The 24,997-nt window shown below is 38.2% G+C and overlaps 1 protein-coding gene across 3 annotated transcripts in view; it reads left to right on the top strand.

Annotated features, from left to right (window-relative positions):
* The first annotated feature begins 56 nt into the window (after positions 1–56).
* CNST (consortin, connexin sorting protein) overlaps positions 57–24,997 on the top strand; it is a 96,387-nt gene continuing 71,446 nt past the window's right edge. The window contains exons 1-2 of one of the 3 annotated variants that reach the window (XM_070768087.1): positions 70–194; positions 19,889–20,034. The gene's annotated coding sequence lies outside the window, so the exon portion shown is untranslated. Of the gene's footprint in view, positions 195–19,853; positions 20,035–24,997 lie in introns of all 3 variants that reach the window. The other 2 variants (XM_070768086.1, XM_019976332.2) reach the window with 2 other exon arrangements.

Below are 24,997 nucleotides of genomic sequence, written 5' to 3'. Positions count from 1 at the left end.
CCGGCCGCCCTCCCGCCTGCCGGGAGGGGTGAGCACAAGGAGGCGGGGCGGGAAGGCGAGAGGTGTCTCCTCCACCCGACCGGCGGGAGACCTGAGCAACCTCTGTGACAGCTCGTCGGCCGCCATGTCAGCGAGCGGGGCTGGAAACAGATTCGGCGCCCGGCGGTAGCCCTCCTTGCGTCTCCTGTTCCTAGGTAAGGAGAGGAAGAGCGAGATGCAGGAGACCGGCCGGCTGGCGGCCGAGGGGAAAGCCATTGGGACCCCCCCCCTCGTTCCTTCCCCGGCGCTGTCCTCCTCTGGCATCGCCGCCTCTGCCCTCCGGGCGCGGTGGAGCCCCGTTCCCTCACCTCCGCCCCTTCTCCGCTCCCCTGTTTTCCTCTTTTTCTCTCGCCGCCGTGGCCTCTCCCTGCGCCGCGCGCCCATTTCTCCCTCCCTAGGGCACTCGCGCCAGAGGTCCTCCGTCGCCCGGCTGCCCGCGGAGCCTGCGGCTTCCTCTGCGCTTCTGTTCCTTTTCATTCTGTTGCCCACAGTCTCCACCTCTGCGGGTGATTTGTATTTTCCTTCATACCTGTTTCCCCCCTCGCCTCACCACTTAGGCTGTCAAGAAGCTCCTAGTGCCTCCCATTCCTCCCTCCGGGCCAATATATACCTTTGTTTTATTTTTATTTGCGTGTTGTTAAAGGTGTAAAGTTAAGACTTAAAGAAGAAAAATGTAAAAGCTTAGCATTTCTTCCTAGGCTTGGAAACATAAAGGTCTTAGAATGCTTATGTTGTTGCTTTTGTAAACTTAGTCCAACACATCTTACTGTGGAATGCAATTTAAAAGAGAGATTCCAAAGACTCTAAAAATAGGATGCCCTAATGGAAAATTTGGCAGTCTTTTTAACCTCTTAGGCAGTGTTAGAAGCCTCAGTTCTTTGAGAGTGATTTCAGTGTTTAAGGATTATACTCAAGAGCTTTACCAGCATCACTCTTTGTACCAAGGCAGGAAGCTGCAGGCATTCAACTTCCTATTTTAAAATATGCACCATCCTTTCTGCATACTTTACTGGCCGCGTAATTGATCTTGGCATTTTAAATGCACAAGGAAAAGGTTTCTAAGGAATGTATCACTTAGCAAATAGAAGTCTGAGGGTTTACTCAGCTGGTAAATATCAAATGGAGAAGGAATTGGTGGCCAACTGTGATCTTTTCCAATTATAAATTTGTTAGGACAGCATAGAAAGTATCTTCTCAACTGTTGTGGAGCCCAGGGGACCCTTTGGTCTTAATTTTTGAAAATTCTTTTTAAAATGGGATTTTGCCATTGACAGTTCTCCAGAAGTTATTATTCTTGCACCCTCTGAATACCTGAGTGAACACCAGACCTGCCCCCCATCCTTTTACTCAGCTGTCCCCTCTCTCCTTATAAAAATATTTTTGTAGATTCAGAAATATGCAAGCTCTGGAGGTCTAAATATTGTTAAAATCAAAGCAGAAAGATGTGTTACAGTAAAAGAAGAAATAGTTCACTTAGAGAACTATATGGTTCAATTTCTCACTTTTAAAATATACTTTTAAAAATTGTGATAAAAATACTTTTCTTAAAATTTGGTTTCTTCATAATATTCAGCCCTGGAGAAAATGATGTCACTTATAATTTTGCTTTTGAGTGGTGTTATTCTCTTCTGATTTTGGAGAAGAGAATTAGGTTATGATAAGTATCTCCCCTTTTATAGTGTTAATAGTGGTTTGTTTGAGGTTGTAGATGCTTAAACAACACAAGAGACAGAATATTACGTATTTTATTTTTCTGAGGTCCCAGTTGCTAGAAATGAAAGAAATGTCCATTTTACTTTAAAGATGAACCTTATAATCAGCATTTATACCTACTTTATTAGAAAAACCTTGGTTGTTTATTCCCCATCTTATTTTCTTAAGAAGTATAGTTTTTGCATCTGGTACTATTTTTGCCTTTTTGAAAATATCTCTTTGGTGTCAGTCAAAGTGATTCCACTATTTTAAAGTTTTTTCTATTGTTACCTCAATTTAACTGATAAAGAAGCCAAAATACTTCTTTTCTTTTGACTTTTATGTTACTGTTGTGATTGGGAAATGCCAGGTGGTAAAAGTTTGTTGTCAGAATTAAGGCTGTGGATCTACAGTAGTACTGTCCACTAGAAATACAAGGCATTAGTACACGAGCAATTTAAAGGTTTTTAGTCACATTACCAAAAAAATAGGTAGGGTTAATTTCAACATGTTTTATTTAATCCTATATATATCATTTCAACAAGTGATCTGTTTTAAAAGGTAACAGTGAGATATTTTACATTCTTTCATACTGAGTCTGTGAAATTTCGTGTGTATTTTACATTTATGCTACATTTGAATTCTGATGCTACTGGTCTTAGCTTGTGGCTAAGACCTTCCTTATTGGCTAGCATGTTACCTATAAGATTTCTGTGTGATTCTTAAGATGTTTTCTTATCCTAAGAGTCTGGGGTAAATTCTGTGAGGCAAATTTAAAAATCCTTTTCCTGAAGTGCTACGATGTTCAAACTGAGATGATTCTAAGCAGGATGAAAGCCCTGGAGGGTCTCTTCCTCTTAGTGTTGACTGTGTTAATACTGAGGAGGATAAACAGGTTGCCCTGTGCTTGTTTAGTGAGGGTCATAAGATGTATAGAGTGCTCAGTCATTTCCTGGGGTGTCATTGTTGCAGTTATTTACATCTGCATGTCAACAGTGTGTCAAGGAACTGTATGAGTCTTTGTCTACTAAGTCTGTTGGCATTAAGTAGGGAGAACCTGAAGACATACAAGAAGTTTGAACTTTATGGTGAACAGGTAGAATTATCTGCTTTTGGAGACATGTTCTGAAGCAGTTTCAGGTATGGCTGAGTTTTTGTGTATGTGCTTCTCTATATGATGGTGTTATCAAAGGAAAGATAAAACCTTTTTAGCAAAAATTAGGAAGGAAGAGGGTATGTTTTTTGACTCCCAAACACTGGGAGTAGCAGCAAAACACAAATGTATATGGTGGTTTGGGTAAGCTATAAAAGAAATATGGCAGTTTTTAGAGAAAGCTCCTGACATATTGACTAGGAATGTGTTTTAACTTGTTTTTGCAACAGAGGTGGTGATTTACATGGAACGCCTCTTGTTCAGAGCTGTTAGGACTGAAAGATAGCCCTGTTGGAAGGGTAACTGCAGCTCACAGACTTCTGTGGGTTACTATGATCCTTCATTGTTCTTATCCTGATGTCTGTATTCTGTTAAACTTACCTAAATACTATTTTAGCCGAATGGTTTTACATTTACACTTAATGTCAAAATGTTCTTGAAGGATTAATTATATTCATTGTAATTTAATGTGAGAAACTTGCCTCCTCCACAACTTTTATGGTACCTGATCAGTAAACAAATTCCTTGTGTAAAATCTAGTCAGTATAGACCTAGCACAGTGTTGGCAGTGTGTGCAGTATTAAAGGATCAGGGACAGATTTGGGCAAGGGATAGTTACTGGTTCGGAGAAGGCAATGGCACCCCACTCCAGTACTCTTGCCTGGAAAATCCCATGGGCGGAGGAGCCTGGTGGGCTGCAGCCCATGGGGTCACTAAGAGTCGGACACGACTGAGTGACTTCGATTTCACTTTTCACTTTCATGCACTGGAGAAGGAAATGGCAACCCACTCCAGTGTTCTTGCCTGGAGAATCCCAGGGACGGGGGAGCCTGGTGGGCTGCCGTCTATGGGATCGCACAGAGTCGGACACGACTGAAGGGACTTAGCAGCAGCAGTTACTGGTTGTTGCTTGTTTCATGAGAGGTGCATGCATGTTATGTAGGAAAATGTAGGATTTCATTTGTTTTTAAATATAGGTGGCTATCCGTTGCTACCATTTTAGTTGGATAAGAGGAAATACACTGTTTTGTTCCTACAAATTAGCCTTAGCTAATTTTTCTTTAGTCAATTAAGGATGAATAATTGATAGTCTGGCAATTTGCTTTTTTTTTTTTCAGTTTTATTTTTGGCTGTGCTGGGTCTTCGTTGCTGCATGGGCTTTTCTCTAGACGCGGCAGGCTGGAGCTACTCTCTAGTTGTGGTGCATGGGCTTCGTTGCCCCATGGCATGTGATATCTTCCTGGATCAGGGACTGAACCTGTATCCCCTGCATTGGCAGGCAGATTCTTAACCACTGGACCACCAGCAGAGTCCTGAAAGTTTTTTAAAAAGCTCAATTTAAGTGGCCTCTACGAGGATTATATTTTTATTGAGAAGTTCTACATTCAATAATCTATGTCTCAGTACTCTTATGAGTGTGTTCTTTTGTTTAGGGCCTTGAAGATTCTTGTGAATATAGGCTTCTCTTTATTTATGGATCATTCCTTTGGGGGGAAATTATATTTCCTTTTAACCAAGGGATACTTTTTAAAAATGCATTTGAAATAACTTTTGGAATATTCTTTAATAAAAAGTAAAAAAAAAATCATATCTGAACAATCTTTAAAAAAAGCAATACATCATTAAAAAGTTCTGAATCTTATAATAGCTTGAGATTTCTTAAATTGTTTTGGTCACAGTTTTCAGATTCTGCTCTTTACCATATTTGGAGATGGAAACTTTTTGCCTTTATATGACCTCCTCCCTGCCATCTCTTAGGGCCTCCCCCGAGACCCCCACCCCGTTCATCATCATTAGCCACGTGGAGAGGAAAGGTAGTGTGTGTGTGTCAAAATACAGTTCAAGATTATTTTTCCCTTTGACTGTAGGACAAATTTTTTTTAAATGACAGATTTAGTTATTTTTATTAACATCGGAGCATTTGATATTTTAATTAACTGTACATAAGAGATTTTAAGGGTTTCCCTGGTACCTCAGATGGTAAAGAGTTTCCCTGCAGTGCAATCCCTGGGTTGGAAGATCCCCTGGAGAAGGAAATGGCAACCCACTCTAGTATTCTTGCCTGGAAATTCCCAAGAAGAGAGGAGGTTAGCAGTCTATAGTCGATGGAGTCGGGAAGAGTCGGACAGGACTGGGCAACTTCACAAGAGATTTTAGGAATTAACAGTATCTTGTGATTCAGTTCAGTCGCTCAATCGTGTCTGACTCTTTGTGACCCCATGGACTGCAGCACGCTAGGCTTCCCTGTCCATCCCCAACTCCCGGAGCTTGCTCAAACTCATGTCCATTGAGTCGATAGTGCCATCCAACCATCTAATCCTCTGTCATCCCCTTCTCCAGCCCTCCATCTTTCCCAGCATCGGGGTCTTTTCCAAGGAATCTGTTCTTTGCATCAGGTGGCCAAAGTATTGGAGTTTCAGCTTTGCATCAGTCCTTCCAGTGAATATTCAAGACTGATTGCCTTTGGGATGGACTGGTCTGATCTCCTAGCAGTCCAAGGGACTCTCAAGAGTCTTCTCCAACACATAGTTCAAAAGCATCAATTCTTTGGCACTCAGCATTTTTTTATAGTCCAACTCTCACATCCATCCATGACTATTGGAAAAACCATAGCTTTGACTAGATGGACCTTTGTTGGCAAAGTAATGTCTCTGCTTTTGAATATGCTATCTAGGTTGGTCATAACTTTTCTTCCAAGGAGCAAGCATCTTTTAATTTCATGGCTGCAGTCACCATCTGCAGTGATTTGGGAGCCCAAAAAGATAGAGTCTGTCACTGTTTTCCCATCTATTTGCCATGAAGTGATGGGACCAGATGCCATGATCTTAGTTTTCTGAATGTTGGAGCCTCATCAAGAGGCTCTTTAGTTCTTTGCTTTCTGCCATAAGGGTGTGTCATCTGCAAATCTGAGATTGATATCTCTCCTGGCAACTTTGATTCCAGCTTGTGCTTCATCCAGCCCAGCATTTTGCATGATGTACTCTGTGTATAAGTTAAATAATCAGAGTGACAATATACAGCCTTGACATACTCCTTTCCAGATTTGGAACCAGTCTGTTGTTCCATGTCCAGTTCTAACTGTTGCTTCTTGACCTGCATACAGATTTCTCAGGAGGCAGGTAAGGTGGTCTGGTATTCCCATTTCTTGAAGAATTTCCAGTTTGTTATGATCCACACAGTCAAAGGCTTTGGCGTAGTCAGTAAAGCAGAAGTAGTTATTTTTCTGGAACTCTCTTGCTTTTTTGTAATTGCCGTAGCTATTAAATCCTCTTATAAGAATACTGATTTTTTTAGAAAACTACTACCTGAATAAATAATTACATTTTTTTCTATGTTTGCTACATCTTGAAAACCCAGTGAAATAGATGGCTATGGTTTTGTAATTTGAATGAAGGCAAACAACCATTTTGAAGAGCCTTTTATGTTATAGATTTTTAGGTAAAAAGTTTCCTTAAAAGATGTGAACTTTATAATAACATAAAGAATGCTGTTGTTCCTGGATACTGGAGAGCATACCACTTGTATTTTTAATTTATGCATGCATTGTTTTTCTTGTTCACTGTTTCTCTCTTCTGCAGGTATTAACACTGTACAGATAAATTTTAAAAGTAATTATTAAATGAACTGAAACATGTTCCTTTAAGATTTTTCAGCAAGGATTTATTTTTGTGAATTTGCATTTTATTTATTGAATCCTCATGGAGTTTTTTTTTTTCCCTCTTATGAAGCACCGAAGATTAGATTTTTGTTTTTTCCACTGTGGGGATGAAAAGGTTTTCTTAAGTCAGGTCTCAGAAGGATTCATAGCAAGTAACAGACTTGATTTCCTCCCTCATGTTCAACCCAAATTAAAAGAGGGATGGAATTTTGTAGAAACTATGCTGATTAGAAAATTGCAAAGTTTAGTTTCCTGAGGAAAAGACTTTGTATCCATTTGTGAGTTCTTAATCCAAAATCAGTCATTAAGCTTTATTTTCTTCAACAGTTTACAAAGTAATCACTAGGTTCCTTTTGCTTCAATAGTTAAAAAAAAAATTGTTCTGGAGTTCTTTGTCATTCCAATTAGAGTTTATACCTATAGCATTGCATCAGCACTGTAAAGAGCCAAAATGAGAAGCAATGTCGTGTGACTTCTTTGATCATATAATTAAATGTTTTGTAAGATGAAATGGTTTGTCTTATTAGTCTTACAGTTGAACCCTAGTTTAAAATTGACCTAATAGGTCTTATGTCAACCAAAGTTCATATTTTTGCTAGCCAGAGAAAGATCTATTTCAAATTAACCTAAAGTAAACTATTTAATTCAGGAGATAATTTTTTATTATATCAGGTACCCTCTTGGTTAATTATAATTTTGTGGATTTTGATGCCTACAGCCTTTTTGTCCTCTTTCGGCTGTTTACCTGGGGAAAACCTAGGGATTCCCTAGTAAATCATGACAGGTCTCTGATGCTTGAGAGTATGGCTTACGTTCCCTGACAGCCTCCAAGAGTAAATGTATGTGTGCAGAAACTTATGAGCAAAAATTCTGCTTCAGAAACACTTACCTACGGTGATGAAACAGATATTCTAAGACTGTCTTAAAATGACAGTTTCCATGTACTTGTATAAAACTTTGCATAAAACTGTATATTTTGCTGGAGAGTTTTCATTTTGTTCCAGTGCTTCGGAGTATGTAAAAAAATGTCCAGAATAATATCTCCTCTAGTTTATTCTGCCTAGCTTCACCTTTTGGTTTTCTCCTATCATGTCTTCCATGTAAAGTTCAAAAGTCAGAATAGGTCATGGTTTAGTATAACGTTGGCGGTGGGGGGTGGGGGGGTGGTAGGAGTACAACAAATTTTACTCCTTTCTTTTTTCCTCTCTTTCTTCTCTATTACAGAAGTAGTTGTGCTCCATAGAGGGGAAGGGGGAAGGAAGCTAAATTTTAATTTAAGGAAAACATGGCTTTTCAAAAAATTAGTGTTTTTTCCTGTCATGAAAGTTGAACAGAAGCTTTAATTTAGCAGTCAGAATCCATTGACCTCTCTTGTCCTACCTTTGATGTCTGGTGGGCTTGCCAGGAAGAAACTTTGGGTACAAGTGTTAGCAATACTGCTTGGGAAACGAGTTCTTGGGGCAAGGAATAGTGAGTGACTTTATTCAGAAAGCCAACAGACTGAGAAGGTGATGAACTAGGTTCCCAAAGAACCATTCCTCCAGTTAGAGGTCAGGCTTCTTTTTACCGAAAGGAGTGTGCCTGTGGTTGGTCTCTGGGAACTTTTCGGTATGGAAATCCTTTGTTCTTGCAGCTTTCCAGGTAGCCAGTCACAGTGTTCCTATAAACCTCCAGCCAGACAGATGTTATTTTTTATCCCTATGTGAATAGGAAAGTGTTTTTACCTTTAGAGATCAGAGTCTTGAGATTAGGCTATCCTATGTTTTAGGCTATTGGCAACATTGTAAACTTCTGGCAAAAACAATAGAATACAAAAAGTTAAAGAAGAAGAAATAGATCCAATAGGATGTCAGATTTGTTCTTCTCTATTACACAGGGAAACTTTGCACTAATATGAGACAGTGCTAGAAATATATACACATATATATTGTATTTATTATATATATAATTTATTTGGCTGTGCCATGCAGCTTGTGGGATCTTAGTTCCCCAATCAAGGATTGAACCTGGGCCCTCAGTAGTTAAACCACTCAGGCCTAACTAACTAGTGGACTGCCAAGGAATTCCTGCTAGCATAAATATAATAGTGTCTCTTTTGTCATAGGTGTTCCTTTAGGGAATATTCTCCACCGAAATAAAATACCTTGGGGAAAAATCATATTCTATCAGCAGTCTTTCAAAGCATTGCAAGTTATCTTCCTCTGAGACAGGTTTTTTCTGTACTGGTTTTTTTTTATTCGTTTCTAAGAATTTCTTACCTAGAATAAGCTGCCTTACTCTGGAATTTTTTTTTTCCCCAAACCTCCATCAAAATATTTCTCTTGAATGGCTGACAGTGAGAAGGCATATTCACTTTTGCACCTATCTCCATTCTTGCCTTCCTAGTAACTTTTGGTACGCTGGAGATATAAATTAGCATGTCACCGTTGTGTCACATCACGGTAAGAATTAATATCATTAATGTTTATTTAGATATTTTATTATAGGAGAGGAAAACAGTATCTACCTATTTGACATGGATAAAATACAATCTCTGAAAACAGTCAGAGTTTTTTAACCTTGGGTCCAAGAACAGGCTTCAAGGGGTCTGTGAGCCACCTGAAATAACTCTCAAAACTTAGTGGTAGTATATGTGCATTTTTTTTTTAATGTGTATTTTTCTGAGGAGACATTTTTTGTCAGATTCTTCAAAGGGTCCATGACCCAGAATAGGATAAGACTCACAGAATTAATTTGAGCTTGGTTATAAATTGCTAATCCTTATAAGCAGCTATAGTTTTATAAACATTCCTATATATATGCTTTATTTTTTTGGTAATATTTTATTTATGACAAAAATAATTTAATAAATTATTTTATAAGAAAAGGCACAGTGATTCATTTTTAAGAAACAAATCTTCCTCAAATATCTTACCTTTTATTTTGAATGCCTTTACACAGTTCTGTCGTTACTTTGTTTGTTTTTAAAATTTGTTTACCACCTGTGCATTTTACAGAAAGATGATTAATTCTTAGTGGTTGAATTTTTCCTGGCAGTTCAAAGAGTTGTTCATAAACTCAGAATCAGGATAAAGGAAAGCTGCGTTTTATGAGGCTCCCCTACCCAGTGAGAGGAATGCATTCACAGATAGGTTGATTATATACGCATGCTCCTGAGGAAGTAGAAAAAAGTAAGAAACTGGGTACAAGTAGAAAGATTACCCTTGAACAGCAGATAGAAACATTGTACTACTGAGATAAGAAGGGGAAATAACTGATTACCAACTGACATCTGGTAACTTCTGTTTACCTGTGGCCCAGTTGAGACTGCTGAGCTAGGAATAGGAAGAGGACTGGAGGCCAGTGGTGAAGGTTAGTGTCGCTCTGGGAATGTGGTTCTGGGACTAATTGGGGAAGAATGTCAGGCCAGCATTGAGGCTGCACCTGATGTTGGAAGGATACTGCTTTTATAGTTTCCAATCTGCATAGTTATGATTTTCTTTAGCGCCTGGGTATAAGAGCAGAGAAGGTGGTCAGGTTGATCAGGCCTGGGGTTTATAGGGTCAGTGCAGTAGATGCATAAGATAACAAAGGAAGTAGCTAGAGATGATACATGAATTCAGTGCTTGAAAAGAAAGAATGCCAGGAGTCTGACTAATGTTTAAAAAAAAAAAGAAAGAAAATGCAGGAGTCTGGAGTTTTCACTTTGTTTTTTAATAATTTAATTTTGTTCTTTTTTTTCTTTTCGTTTTGTCCATGATGCATTACTTGTGGGATCTCAGTTCCCCAAGTAGGGACTGAACCCAGGCCTTGGCAGTGAAAGCCTAGAATCCTAATCACTTGGCCACAAAGGAACTCCTGAGTCTGGAGTTCTTGATATGGTTGAACTGGGTAATGGTAGTGAGGTAATGACAGTAAAGATTGAAGTTAGAAAGAATAGGAATTTAGAACCAGACAATGGGATATTGGTAGTTGGAGATAGGCAGACTCACCTGAGATGAATACAGTGTTTTGATATGCAGTAAAATCTAAGACTAGGGTGACAGTTGCTAAATTGACCAGACAATAATGTCGTTATAGATTTTTGAGACACAAAGATACATGCATTCCATAAATCTGTTAAGTCACTGTTTTTCCTATGTAGAACACAAAGATAGTGTATTCTTTTTTAAAATTTTATTAGTATTTTTAAATTAATTTTTATTGGATTATCATTGCTTTTCAAACGTAGTGTTTTCTGAACAGTAATCTGCCTCTGGCTTATGAGAGAAAACCTTAATTAAAAGTAAACATATCAGCCTAAACTCATTTTGAAATTTCATAACTTCTGAAATGATAAAATTAATAAATTTTTACCTTTTGTTCAAAAGGGGACTAGAGAGTAAACTGGAGAGCTCCTAGCTTAGGTTTATAATTTTAAAATACTGTTAAAATGGTTTTGTTCTTTATTCTAGTTGAATTGATAGGTTGATTTTAATCTGATATCCATTTGAACCTGCACATTAAAATGTCCATGTATGCTGTGGTGAATAGTTTTGAAATATGGTAGCTCATCAATGACCTTGAACCTAGCATTAGTTCCTATTAGTTCATTGGCTAATGTTTGAGCTCATAGGTCCCAGGTGTTCTTGGAAGGACTGATGTTGAAGCTGAAACTCCAATACTTTGGCCACCTGATGCGAAGAGCTGACTCATTAGAAAAGACCCTGATGCTGGGAAAGATGGAGGGCAGGAGGAGAAGGGGACGACAGAGGATGAGATGGTTGGATGGCATCACCGACTCAGTGGACATGGGTTTGGGTAAACTCTGGGAGTTGGTGATGGACAGGGAGGCCTGGCGACCTGCTGTTATGGGGTCGCAAAGAGTGGGACACGACTGAGCAAATGAACTGAACTGAGCCCATAGGTGATCAGAATTATACTAAGTACTGTGTGAAATGCAATAAAAATGAGCCCTTTCACCAAAACATTTGATGAAAAATACAAATCTCAAATATATACAGGTAATTTTTTAAGAAAAGGAAGGAAATTTACATGAAAACCTTTTTTGGTTTTGTCTAACTTATAGTTAATTTACTAAGTATTTTGTAGAATTTATTTCTTCATTTTTCCAGAATTTTAAATGCAACCTTTTTGACCTAGGGTTTGGTAAACATAATAGGGAAGAGTTATGTAACAGTTTAGATGAATTCATTTCTAAGATCTGTAGTGTTCCGTCCGCCATAGAGGTTTCTACTTTGTGCCCTTGAGAACTGGCCTTGTAGCAACTCCTGTTTCTGTAGGTTATTGGCAAATATACCCAGTGATTATTTGCTGCTCTAAAATAGGGTCTTAAAGCAATGAGAGTCCTTTGAGATAGTGGATAAAAGCAGTTTCCAAAAGAAAAAAAAAACACATTTATTACATGATATAATGCATTTTAAAGTGACTGTCTTTCTCAATGTTAAGTACACAGAGCACTTAATAAATTGGCTGTTTTTAATTTGCTAAACTTTGTGATAACCTTGTATTTATTTGGATTATTTGTAAAGAGGTGAACAGTATTAATATATGGATTCACTGTGTAGCATTCTTAGGAGTTATTAAAAAATGTTGTGTCTTTGATTCAGTGCTTTAACGTTTTTCTTGAATAGAAAAAATATTGTGTGTTAGAAATACAGAAAGTAACACAGAAAACAAATACAGCAAAATACAGAAAAGTATAAAAAAAAAATTGTACTCCCATCAGCCAACAGCAAGAACTGTGAACATTTCTATATATGTACTTTCAGTGTCCCTGGAGTGTGTGTAGGCATAATTGAAATCATATTTATGATTTTAAGTTACATTTATTATAGATTCACAATGTGCACATTTTGTGGTGTTGTAACATCTAAGGTATAAGCTAATTTATTTAATCATTCCCCTGAAAGTGAAAGTCGTTCAGTCGTGTCTGACTCTTTGTGACTTACAGTCTATGGAATTCTTTAGGCCATAATACTGGAGTGGGTAGCCTTTCCCTTCTCCAGGGGATCTTCCCAACCCAGGAATCAAACCCAGGTCTCCCACATTGCAGTTAGATTCTTTACCAGCTGAGCCACAAGGGAAGCCCAAGAATACTGGGGTGGGTAGCCTATACCTTCTCCAGAGGATCTTCCCGACCCAGGAATCAAACCTGGGTCTCCTGCATTGCAGGTGGATTCTTTGCCAACTGAGCTATCAGGAACATGTTATGAAATTGTTTTCTGATAAATTGTACCAGTTTATATTTGAACTGAACAGCATGTGACGATGCCTATATTTCAGTAGAAAATTGTTGTTGTTTATTCACTAATCATGTCTGACTCTTCTGCAACCCCATGGACTGTAGCCGTCCAGGAGCCTCAGGCTCTCAGAGAAGCCTGGCAGGCTACAGTCCATGGGGTTTCAAACGTGTCAGACCTGACTTCGCAACTAAACAACAACAACAGAGGGCAGTGTGAGTTGAAAAGGCAACTTCAGTAGGCCTCCAGCTACTTCTTAGACTTTTCCCATCCACCCAACCTATCACACTCATTTTTCTCTAACAACTCCTAGTCTTTGTACTGTAGTGCCTGTCCTGTCTCGCCTCTCTTTATTGTCCATCTGTCTAATTTTTCCTTCTTAATCTTTGTTTCAATCTTTTCTCCTCTGTCTTTTCCTGTATGGGAGGCCTACCCAGCCAGAACAACAGAGCAGAGCAGTCTATTTTCTGCTGGCAGGGTCACTCAAGAGAGAAAGGTGGCTGAGACAGTTAAGCTTAGGTATTACCAAATTTACCAAACTGATAAATCAGTTTACCTCCCCAGAGATGAATCCAAAGGAAGACATCAGGGGTGAGGGAAGTTTCTTCATAACTCTCAGTATTTATAGTAACCTTGCCACATTCTTAGTGATTAAAAAACATATATTAGCATATGTTCAATGCCTTAAAAAATTTTTTTTCTGAGAACATGAATAATACAACTTACAGCTCAGTAAATAATAACCCACTTAAAAATTGGGTAGAGGATGTGAATAGACATTTCTCCAAAGACACAAATGACCAATAAATACATGGAAAGATGCTCAACATCATTAGCCGTCAGGGAAATGCAAATCAAAACTATGTATACTACTTCATATCTGTAGATAAAGAAATTGTAGCCTTGTATGTTGCTGGGAAGAGTGTAAAATGGTACGCCCTCTGTGGAAAAAATAGGATGCCTTCTCAGTAACTTAAACATCAAATTAGCATATGACTCATAATTCCATTCCTAGGTACACATTGAAAAGAACTGAAAACAGATGTTAAAAAACAACCCGAAAGCTTATATAGGAATATTTGTAGCAACATTATCCATAATAGCCAGATAGTAGACACAACCCAAATATCCATCAACTGATGAATAGATAAAGTGGTAAACCAATATAATGGAATGTTATTTGGCAATAAAAGAAATGCAGTATTGATAATATGCTACAACATGGATATGCCTTGAAAATATTATGCTAAGTGAAAGATGATAGTTATGAAAACCACATATTATATGACTCTCTTGATATGAAATATTCAGAATGGATTGATCATAGAGAAAGAAAGTAGACCAGTGGTTGCCTAGAGCTGGCTGGGTGAGCTGAGAGAATGGGAAGTGACTACTAATGGGTACGTGGGTATTGGGGAGCAAGGAGGTTCTTTTTGGAATGATGAAAGTGTTCCAAAATTTATTGTGACATATGTGCACAACTTTGTGACTATACTGAAAACGGTTGACTTACACATTTTAAATGTGTAAATTCTGTGGTATGTGAGTGATATCTCAATAAAGCTATCATTTAAAAGCTCAGTTGGAAAAAAAATGCATGTTTATCATAGAGAATGTATAAAACATAGAGAAGTACAAAAAGAAAAAAACTGTTAGAATTTAAAAATTTTCCTGTTTTCATTTTTATGATAAGATAAAAGCAAATGCTGCTGCTGCTGCTGCTAAGTCGATTCAGTTGTGTCCAACTCTTTGCGACCCCATAGATGGGAGCCCACCGAGCTCCTCTGTCCCTGGGATTCTCCAGGCAAGAATACTGGAGTGGGTTGCCATTTCCTTCTCCCAAAAGAAAATAGCATAAGCTTATTCAAGATCATCATGAACACTGCCATAAAACAACTTTCTGCTATGGGATTTCAGTGCTCAAATTTCTTTTTATAATCACCTGGTAAAATTAATAAGTTACGTCTTTGGAGCAACATTATAGCATGTTGTAAAAACAAAGGTTTCTCAGTAGAGAAAACTGGTGGGAAAGCTGAGTCTTAAGGTGCTCATGGTAAATAGATATGCTGAACTCGAAGGAACCTGTGTTATCACAGTGAATACCAAATTCAGGTTATGAATAAACATTTAATTTTTGCAGAGCAGCATCATACATCATATTAAATTAATGTTAATGTTAATATTATTGGTGTTTTTATTGCTTGTATTAATTTTAAATTTTGTTTTGGTTTAATAATTGTATTGGAGTTATAAACACATAATTCTGTTTTTACATCTTTTAATTTTAAGTAAAAATAATTTGTCAGTTCATAAGGACTATCATAATTATTTCTTTTAATAGCCATTCAAGAGGAATAATGGCATAAATAGTTAGAATTAAAAGGGCCCATGATTTTATTGCTGAAGAAATTAAGGCTCAGAGGGGTTTCTTGTTCAGGCTTTTCAAACAAGTTTAGGGCTTGGTTAGAATTCAGATTTCAGTATTTGTAGCCTAATTTTTTTTCTCATATGCTTTTATCACTTTTTTCTTTTGACTTATTCTCAATTATTATTGCCTTCTCTTGTGATTTCTTTCTTTCATACATGCTTTGTCACCTCAAATAGAACACTTTTGGACACAATTACACCTCAGTTCTTTTTGTCCTATGCTCCTCTTCACCCCGCCCCACCCTGCTCCACCCGCAGTGTACACTGCACTGAGCCTGGTGTTAGATACTTAGTTGGCTCTCGGTAGATGTTAATAAAGGGTTTTAACTTTGCCTTCTGGGAGCCATGGAAACTTGGCCTTCAAAATTCAAGCTTGGGCCAGAGTGCAAACCTTTGGAAGTCTTGTTCTAATATGGAGCAAATAAAGTAACACTTTTTCCATAAAATATTGATTTGGGGTTTTGTTTTTTTTCTCTGGTCACACTGAACCAGCCCTCTCAGCAATGAGAGCGAGGAGTCCTAACCAGTGGCCACCAGGGAATTCTCTTAATTCAATTCTTAGCTTTTTAGAAGGTATCCTACCCTCTGTTGTTGATGGATCATTGCAAAGTTGTAGGTTTTTTAAAATATTGCTAAGTTGGACATCTTCCTTTTAGTAACTAAAAGAACATGTACTAAAATGATTCAGGTGCAAATGTTTTTGTGGTTAAAACATCTTCACAATTGGCAATTCTTATGAAATAAAAATGTAAACAGTAATCCTCTGGCACTATTATTATGACTTTGTTGTCCCCCCCTTCCCCCACCCCATAGCCTCTTCCCTCTCCTGCTTTTACCTCCTTATTCTAATTCTCTTTCTAGACCTTCTGACCATTCTTCTGGGTCTGACTTTGAACTAACTTTGGGCCAAGGAAACTCAGTAGTAGTCAGGGTGATATCCTGTAATTCATCCAATATTTTATACCCATCATTCAAATTCTCAAACTATATTGCCACTTTCACTTGGACCTCTGAGATTACTCTATGATATTAGCCTTTTACTTTTAAATTTTCAGGAGATCCCTATTAGTAAAATAATATATTTTCTTAATTTCAGCAAGAGTGGTCATAATTTTTATTGGAACCAGTTTTATTCCATTTATTTCTTAGGTTTCATTTTGTCTTTTAAATGAGCATGGGAATGTCTTTTATGTTTTTCTTTAGTGGAGAAATCCAGTCAAGAATGTGAGAAGATGAAACTTTCAAGTAAAATTGTTGTTGAAAAAAAAGGAAATTCTAGATTAAAATAAATTTGACCTTGGTCTGGTTCCATTTGTCTTATCTCTATATTTGAAAGGAACTTAAAACAATTCTTCTGTATGTTCTTTGAATAGTTAAACCTTATCCTTTAATTTACGTAGCATAAAATGAAGGATTTGTAATTACAGACTCAAAATTTTCTGGATCAGAAAATAGAGCGGGCCCATTTAATTGAATCTTTGCTTTTTGTTCTAATTCATGCTTCTTTTTTTTTTTTTTTTCAGATTTGCTGAATTGCCCTTATATTTAATCTTTCAATGACAAAAGTGCTGTTTTAGAGTTTCCCTTCTATTTCTGTTTCCTACCAGATAATATTTGTGGGGTCTTTTTTGTTAAATAAAGTTTAAATATTGAGTGATGTAACCATTTTTTCTAAGTTTATTTCCTTAGGTAAGAGGTAGTAAAAAAGAGATGTTGGTGTTCTAGTTCAATTGAACAATCATTATTTAGCACCTGTTAATGTGCCTTGGGCTTTGCTATGTTAAGTGTTGCAAAAGAAGTAATACATTCTCTTACTTCAGGCACTTGGATTCTACCTTGGGAAATAATATACTTGCATTGGAATAGCTTGTGAAAAAGCCCTAAAGCAATAAGTAAGCAAATTTGAGGCAGCGCCCACTAGATCGGGGTCCCCAACCCTATTAGGAATCAGGCCATACAGCAGGAGGTGAGTGGGTGAGTAAAAAGCTTCATCTGTATTTACAGCCACATCCCATCGCCCACGTTACTGTCTGAGCTCCACCTCCTGTAATTAGATTCTCATAGGAATGAGAACCCTACTGTGAATATGCATGTGAGGGATCTAGGTTGTGAACTCCTTATGAGAATCTAATGCCTGATGATCTGAAGTGGAGCTGAGGCGGTGATGCTAGTGCTGGGAAGTGACTGCAGATACAGATTCATTAGCAAAGAGGTTAACGGCAGAGACCATAATAATCAATTGTTTGCAGGCCCATCAAAATTCTGTCAATGAGTTAGTGGCAAGTGACAATGAAGCCACATCTGGTAGCAGGCTCTAAGTCAGAATCCAACGCTTATTTCAGTCCATGTATGGTCCACCCTTTATTTTATATACCACTTCCATCCATTTCTTTTTCCCACACTGCACACACGTCTCACACAGTTTTGGGAAGCCTGCAATATAACCTTCACCAAAATGAGTGAAAAACAAATGTTGCTGGAGAGCTTCTTTGAAAAGGGGGAAAGACCCAATGGTGAGACAGCAGAAGACTCTAAGACTGCCAACAAAAAGAAAGCTGCATTTTAAAGAAAATACCAAGAGTCCTACTTAAGTTATGGGTTCATTGCAACAAGTGATTCACATTCTCCAAGCCTGCTTTTTATAATACGTGGCGACTGACTATCAATGAAGTCATGAAACCTTCACAACTGCTTTGCCACATGGAGACGAAGCACCCTGCATTACAGGACAAGCCTTTGGAGATTTTCCAAAGGAAAAAGTGTGAACATGAAGAACAGAAGCAATTATTGAAGGCCACCACTTCATCAAACGTGTCTGCACTAAGAGCATCGTTCTTAGTGGCTAACTGCGTTACTGAAGCTAAGAAACCCTTTCCTGTTGGTGAAGAGTTGATCCTGCTTGCTGCTTAGGACATTTGTCATGAACTTTTAGAAGAAACTGGAGCTCACAAGACGGCACGTGTTCCTCCTTTGGCTGGCACCATAACTAGACAAACTGATGAAATAGCAGAGGATGTTGAGTCATAATTATCAGAGGATTAATGAGTCACTGTGGTACACAATCCAGGTTGACAACAAGGCAACAATGCTTGTTTTTGTGCATATATTTTTCAGGAGGATGTACGTGAGGATATGTTACATAAACCTTTGTTGCCAGCCAACACCACAGCTGCAGAACTATTCAAGTCTTTGAATGATTACATATCAGGAAATTGTTGATACATGGAATTGGTCATTCCATGTCAGTATATACAGACAGAGCTACTGCCATGACTAAAACTTTCTGGTTATACTACTCAGGTAACCAAGAGGTTGCTTCTGAATGTGATCCTATACACTGTGTCATCCATGCAGAAATGCTGGTTAGCTGAAAAATGTCACCTGAACATAACAACGTTTTGCAGGGTGTGAATAAAATGATTACATTTAAGTACATGCCCTTAATTCACGTCTGTTAGCACAGCTCAGTGAGATGGACACAAGAGCACACACGTCTTCTCTTACACACAAAAGTGAGGTGTCTTTATAAAGGAAGATCACTGGCCAGAGGTTTTGAGTTACAAGAGCTACTCCAGAGATTTCTTTTAGAACAGTCACCACTGGCAGTATATTTCAGTGACACAGAATGGGTGGCAAAACTTGATTACTTGTGTGACATAGTCAGCCTGCTCAAAGAACTCACTCTGTCGCTCCAGGGGAGAACGACAGCTGTGTTCAAGTCAGCAGATACAGTGGCTGCATTCAAAGCCAGACTGGAATTATGGGAGCGATGAGTGAACAATTGGAATTTTTGATGTTTTGAACATTTAAAGAGATTTTGAAAGAGACTGAGCCAGGGCCTTCTTTCTCCCAACTGGATGTATTATCACCTGTCTTAGCTTTCAAAAGAGTTTGAGCATTACTCCCCTACCACGAAAGACCCCTGGGCTGGAAAGGAATGGATGCCAGGTGAATCAGTTTTGTCCATTGTAGAAGAGGATCAGCTGCTTGAGATCGCAAAGGTGGTGGCCTTAAAAGTAGGTTTAAGTTACCTTCAAATCTTCACATGTTCTAGATCAAAGTCAAGGCAGAATATCCTGAGATTTCCACAAAAGCCCTGAAAAGCCTGCTTATATTTCTACCATCCTGTTTGTGTGAAGCAGAGTTTTCTGCAGGGACAGCAACCAAAACAAAATCACAGAGTAGACTGGACATAAGCAACACAGTTCAGGTGTCACTGTCTCCCATCAGCCCCAGGTGGGACCGTCTAGTTGCAGGAAAACAAGCTCAGGGCTCCCACTGATTCGTATTGTGGTGAGTTGTATGATCATTTCATGATGTATCACAATGTAATAATAGAAATTCAGTGCACAGTAAATGTACTTGATTCATCCTGAAACCAACCCCCTCACCCCCACCCGTAGAAAAATTATCTTCCATGAAACCAGTCCCTGATGCCTAAAAGGCTACACTAGATCTTTTAATAAATACAGTGTTTACTTCGTTTAAAAAAAAAAAAAAGGTCTTTGTAAATGTTTTAGCATAGATCCAGTGTAAGCTGTCTCCATCTATGACTGGATTTCTCTAAGGACAAAGAATAAATTTGTATTATATGTATTTTAAGTTATGTTAGAGTTTCTTTTCCTCCTCCTCCTAATTTGTCCCAGCTTTTCCTCTTCAACAGCTTAGCTCAGATTCTACCTTGTGTGTCGTCACCAGAGGCAGCACAGACTCTGGACAGCTGTTTGACCTGATAAGTACTTATCAGTGCTTTGGCTTGCTCACGCATAAAATAGAGGTGCTAATAATAACTACCTAAGAAGATTGTTGTGAAGCTAAATGAATCAGTATATACAGGGCACAGAGTAAGTACCGTATGAATATTTGCTTTTATTCTCACACTGTGTTGTTATGGTTATTCCTCACAATAAGTGTAATCATTTTGTGAAGGCATGTATTTGAACCTAAATACTTTTTGGAATTTTATGTTTTTTTAAATTATGCTTCATAACATCTGTTTTAACATACAAATAGTTCCCACCTCAATTTTTGGAGTCAGTTGATGGGAAGAATTGGGGGCAGGAGGAGAAGGGGACGACAGAGGATGAGATGGTTGGATGGCATCACCGACTCGATGGACATGAGTTTGAGTGAACTCCAGGAGGTGGTGATGGACAGGGAGGCCTGGCATGCTGCAGTTCATGGGGTCGCAAAGAGTCAGACATGACTGAGTGACTGAACTGAACTGATGTTATCAGGAAATGTCCACTTATCATCCTATGAATTTACAGATCCCTGGTTAACTTTTTTCCCCTTGTTTTCTCTTTTTCTGTTAAGTATTTATTCATTATGTCTGACTATGTACATTATACACCTGTGCTCTCCACTAGCCTATAAGTTCTTCTCAAGGAAGTATTCTGTCTCTATAATGAGGACAAATGTAACAATTATTCATCACAATATCATGCATCTTGCTATCATTAGAATTTCATAATTAGTCCATCAAACATTTTAATGTTGTGATTCAAGTATAAATCATAGCTGGAAGTGCCATCCAACATTATTTCTACTCAGTAGTTTGGATGATATCCTGTAATCTACCCACTGTTTCATACTTGGGCTTCCCTGGTAGCTCAGTTGGTAAAGAATCTGCCTGCAATGTGGGAGACCTGGATTTGATCCCTGGGTTGGGAAGATCCGCTGGAGGAGGGCATGGCAACCCACTCCAGTATTCTTGCCTGGAGAATCCCCATGGACAGAGGAGCCTGGCGGGCTGCAATCCATGGGGTCACAAAGAGTCGCACACAACTGAGCGACTAAGCACATTAAAAATCTGCTAAATACTTACTTGTTCTCAGGATTCCCAATACCAAGCTTACACACTGAAGGAGAATGTTCATTCAACAGACAATTCTTGAGTGGTTTCTTTGCATCTAGCACTAGCCTAGGCACTAGAAAGATGTTTAAAAAGTGGCAGTATATGGTAATTAACAGGGCATATTCCAGATTCACATAGATCTCGGTTCAAATCTCAGTCCTGCTTATTTCTTGCTATATAAACTTTGCGCAAGTTCTCATTTCCCTTTATGTTTCCATGAGAATGAAATGAAAAATAGAAGGATTTCCATGAGAATGAAATAAGGTAAGATACATAAAGTGTTAGTGTAATACCTGGCATTCATTAAATGTTGATAAATAATCACGTATAATCAGCAGCTATTTTAGGACAACAGAAGAGGGACAGTTATCCAGTAGACTTGGGTTTTAACTGCCACACTGGGACAGAAAAGGGGGCCTTAAGTCCAAGCCAAGGAACCTGAACAGGGCATTGGAGCCAAGAGCTGCACATGCAGCCAGGACCCTGAAGACCTCAGTTCTCCAGTGATAGATTTAGGGGAAGGGGGTCTCTGCCTAGTAGCAAAGAGATGAGGAGTTTTTCTTTCTCTCCCTTCATAACTCTGTTGGAAAGTGGCTGCTGCTTTTTGTGTTGGTAATCATGAGTCTATTAACTCTGAAGTTTGAGGTTCATATTAATGCTTTCCTCAGTTAAGAATTAATACAATAATTGGCCTTGACTGGTAATATAACCAGGGATACCAGGCAAAAGCTAAAGCAGTCTGGAAGAGGTGGTCCTTAAATCTGCCTATGCAAGATCCCTACAGAGCAGCTTGTCCAAAATCACAGAATAATTCACCACGATGAAGAGTCGACAGAAACAACAAACAATAGATTCAGGTTCCTAAGAATGAGTAGTTTCTTTATAATTATATACTTAAAATATTTTAATAAAATTAATAAAATGGGATAAAAAGGAAAAAGGTGCTATCAAAAAGTTAAAGATATTTAAGTAGTACTGTATGACTTCTAAAAATAAAAATCACAAAAATAAACTAAGCAACAAATTTTATACAGTTGAAGAAAGCAGTAGTTCACTGGATGATATGTGAAGTTTGATTTGGAATTCAAGCCCCCAATCTCAATACAAAAATATAAAGAGAAATTATAAAAGAGTCAGTGATGTAGGTCATACAGTAAAGAAATCTAATGTACATCAAACAGTAATTTTTTTCTTTTTTTCTTTTTTAATTGAAGGATAATTGCTTTACAAAATTTTGCTTTTGCCAAATCTCAACGTGAGTCAGTCGTAGGTATACATATATCCCCTTCCTCTTGAACCTCCCTCCCATCTCCCTCCCCATCCCACCCCTCTAGGTTGTTGCAAGAGTACCTTCTATGCATAAATAAAATCCATGTTTGTTGTACTCTCTTAGAATCATTACCTTCACATTTTACAATAATCGCGCATTTGTTTTTCTTGATTTTCTTTTTATATTCTTTTAGTTGTGTTATATAGGGCTTCTCTGGTAGCTCAGGTGGTAAAGAATCTGCCTGCAATGCAGGAGACCCCGGTTCAGTTCCTAGCTCAGGAAGATCCGCTGGAGAAGGGATGGGCTACCTACTCCAGTATTCTTGGGTTTCCCTGGTTACTCAGACAGTAGAGCATCCGGCTGCAATGCAAGAGACCAGGGTTCAATCCCTGAGTTGGGAAGATCCCCTGGAGAAGGGAATAGTACCCAACTCCAGTATTCTGGCCTGGAGAATTCCATGGACTGTATAGTCCACGGGGTTGCAAAGAGTCAGACATGATGGAGCCACTTTCACTTTCATTTGGGCTTCCCTGCTAGCTCAGTGGGTGAGAATCCACCTACAATGCAGGAGACCCCAGTTCAATTCCTAGGTCAAGAAGATCTGCTGGAGAAGGGATAGGCTACCCACTCCAGTATTCTTGGGCTTCCCTTGTGGCTCAGCTGGTAAAGAATCTGTTATATAATTTGTTGTGTTTTTATTATTTTTTAATGTATTTTTCAATTGAAGCATAGTTGATTTACAGTGTGTTAATTTTTTCTGTATAGCAGAGTGGCTTAGTTATACACATATATACATTCTTTTTTTGTATTCTTTTCTGCTATGGTTTATCCCAGGATATTAAATATAGTTCCCTGTGCTATACAGTAAGACCTTGTTGTGTATCCATTTTATATGTAATTTTTTGCATCTGTGTCTTTTGCTATATTTTTATCTACCTTCTTAAGACCTGTTTTCTGTGACTTTTCAATTTATTAAGAGTAAATTCCTTATTGTGAGATAGAGCTTTTTATTCTTATTAAGTAAAACATTCTAGCTTACCTTTGTACATATTATCATATAGAAATTATTTAGAAAGGTTACTATGTAGGCATCTTCAGTTCAGTTCAGTCACTCTGCCGTGTCCGACTCTTTCTGACCCCATGGACTGCAGCACGCCAGGCCTCCTGTCCATCACCAGCTCCCGGAGTTTACTCAAACTCATGTCCATTGAATCAGTGATGCCATCCAACCATCTCATCCTCTGTCGTCCCCCTCTCCTGCCTTCAGTCTTGCCCAGCATCAGGGTCTTCTCAGATGAGTCATTTCTTCTCATCAGGTGGCCAAAGTATTGGAGTTACAGCTTCAGCATCAGTCCTTCCAATGAATATTCAGGACTGATTTCCTTTAGGATGGACTGGTGGATCTCCTTGCTGTCCAGGGAACTCTCAAGAGTCTCCTCCAGCACCACAGTTCAAAAGCATCAATTCTTCAACACTCAACTTTATTTATAGTCCAACTCTCACATCCATACATGACTACTGGAAAAACTATAGCTTTGACTAGGTGAACCTTTGTTGGCAAAGTAATGTCTCTGCTTTTTAATATGCTGTCTAGGTTGGTCATAACTTTCCTTCCAAGGAGCAAGCATCTTTTAATTTCATAGCTGCAGTTACCATCTGCAATGATTTTGGAGCCCAAAAAAATAAAGTCTGCCACTGTTTCCCCATCTATTTGCCATGAAGTGATGGGACCAGATGCCGTGATCTTAGTTGTCTGAATGTTGAGTTTTAAGCCAGCTTTTTCACTCTCCTCTTTCACTTCATCAAGAGGCTCTTTAGTTCTTCACTTTCTGCCATAAGGGTGGTGTCATCTGCATATCTGAGGTTATTGATATTTCTCCCGGCAATCTTGATTCCAGCTTGTGCTTCATCCAGCCCAGTGTTTCTCATGATGTACTCTGCATATAAGTTAAATACGCAGGGTGACAGTATACAGCCTTGACATACTCCTTTCCCTATGTGGAACCAGGCATCTTACTTATTACAATTACTATTCAACATTTCTTAAGTACCAGGAGTATTTTGAATATGGGAAAGTACCCAAAAAGGGGGACAACATGATCCTGAAAATAGGATATAACCAAGTACTTACAAATTAATTTTAAAAGCTTTTAGTATCTATTTCTTTCACTAGGTATTTACCTTGTTAAATTATAGTAATAATAATGTCTGTACTCAGGAAATGCTAACCGAATAACTAGTATTAGCAAGAATCATGAATGGAGTGGTTCATTGTGAGCCGTGACTTTGGCCATGGTGGCACTGTCAGTGCAGTGTAATGGAGAGCAATGTGGTCTAATAGAAATGAATGTGAGCCGTATATAGAATTCTCTTTTCTAGTAACCACATTAGAAAAGTGTTTGAAAAGATGAGACTAGTTTTTTAAAATTTATTTTTAAAAGGTGAGATTAATTTTAATAGTTTATTTAATTCATTAGATCAAAATGTTATTTTAGCATGTAATAAACATTTAACATTATTAAAGGTCTATTATTTGACATTCTTGCCATTCCCAATAAGTCTTTGAAATATGGTGTTTATTTTACAAGTATAGCACATCTCAATTTGGACACATTTTTTAATTGGCAGTGTTTGATCTATATTTAAATTTCCTAAAATTTAGGTGAAAAAGCAGATTCAC

This window comes from Bos indicus, chromosome 16, assembly GCF_029378745.1.
Source record: "Bos indicus isolate NIAB-ARS_2022 breed Sahiwal x Tharparkar chromosome 16, NIAB-ARS_B.indTharparkar_mat_pri_1.0, whole genome shotgun sequence".
Taxonomy (NCBI): domain Eukaryota; kingdom Metazoa; phylum Chordata; class Mammalia; order Artiodactyla; family Bovidae; genus Bos; species Bos indicus.
The sequence above is the reverse complement of the archived record's forward strand: the minus strand, read 5'-3'. Positions and strand labels throughout refer to the sequence as shown.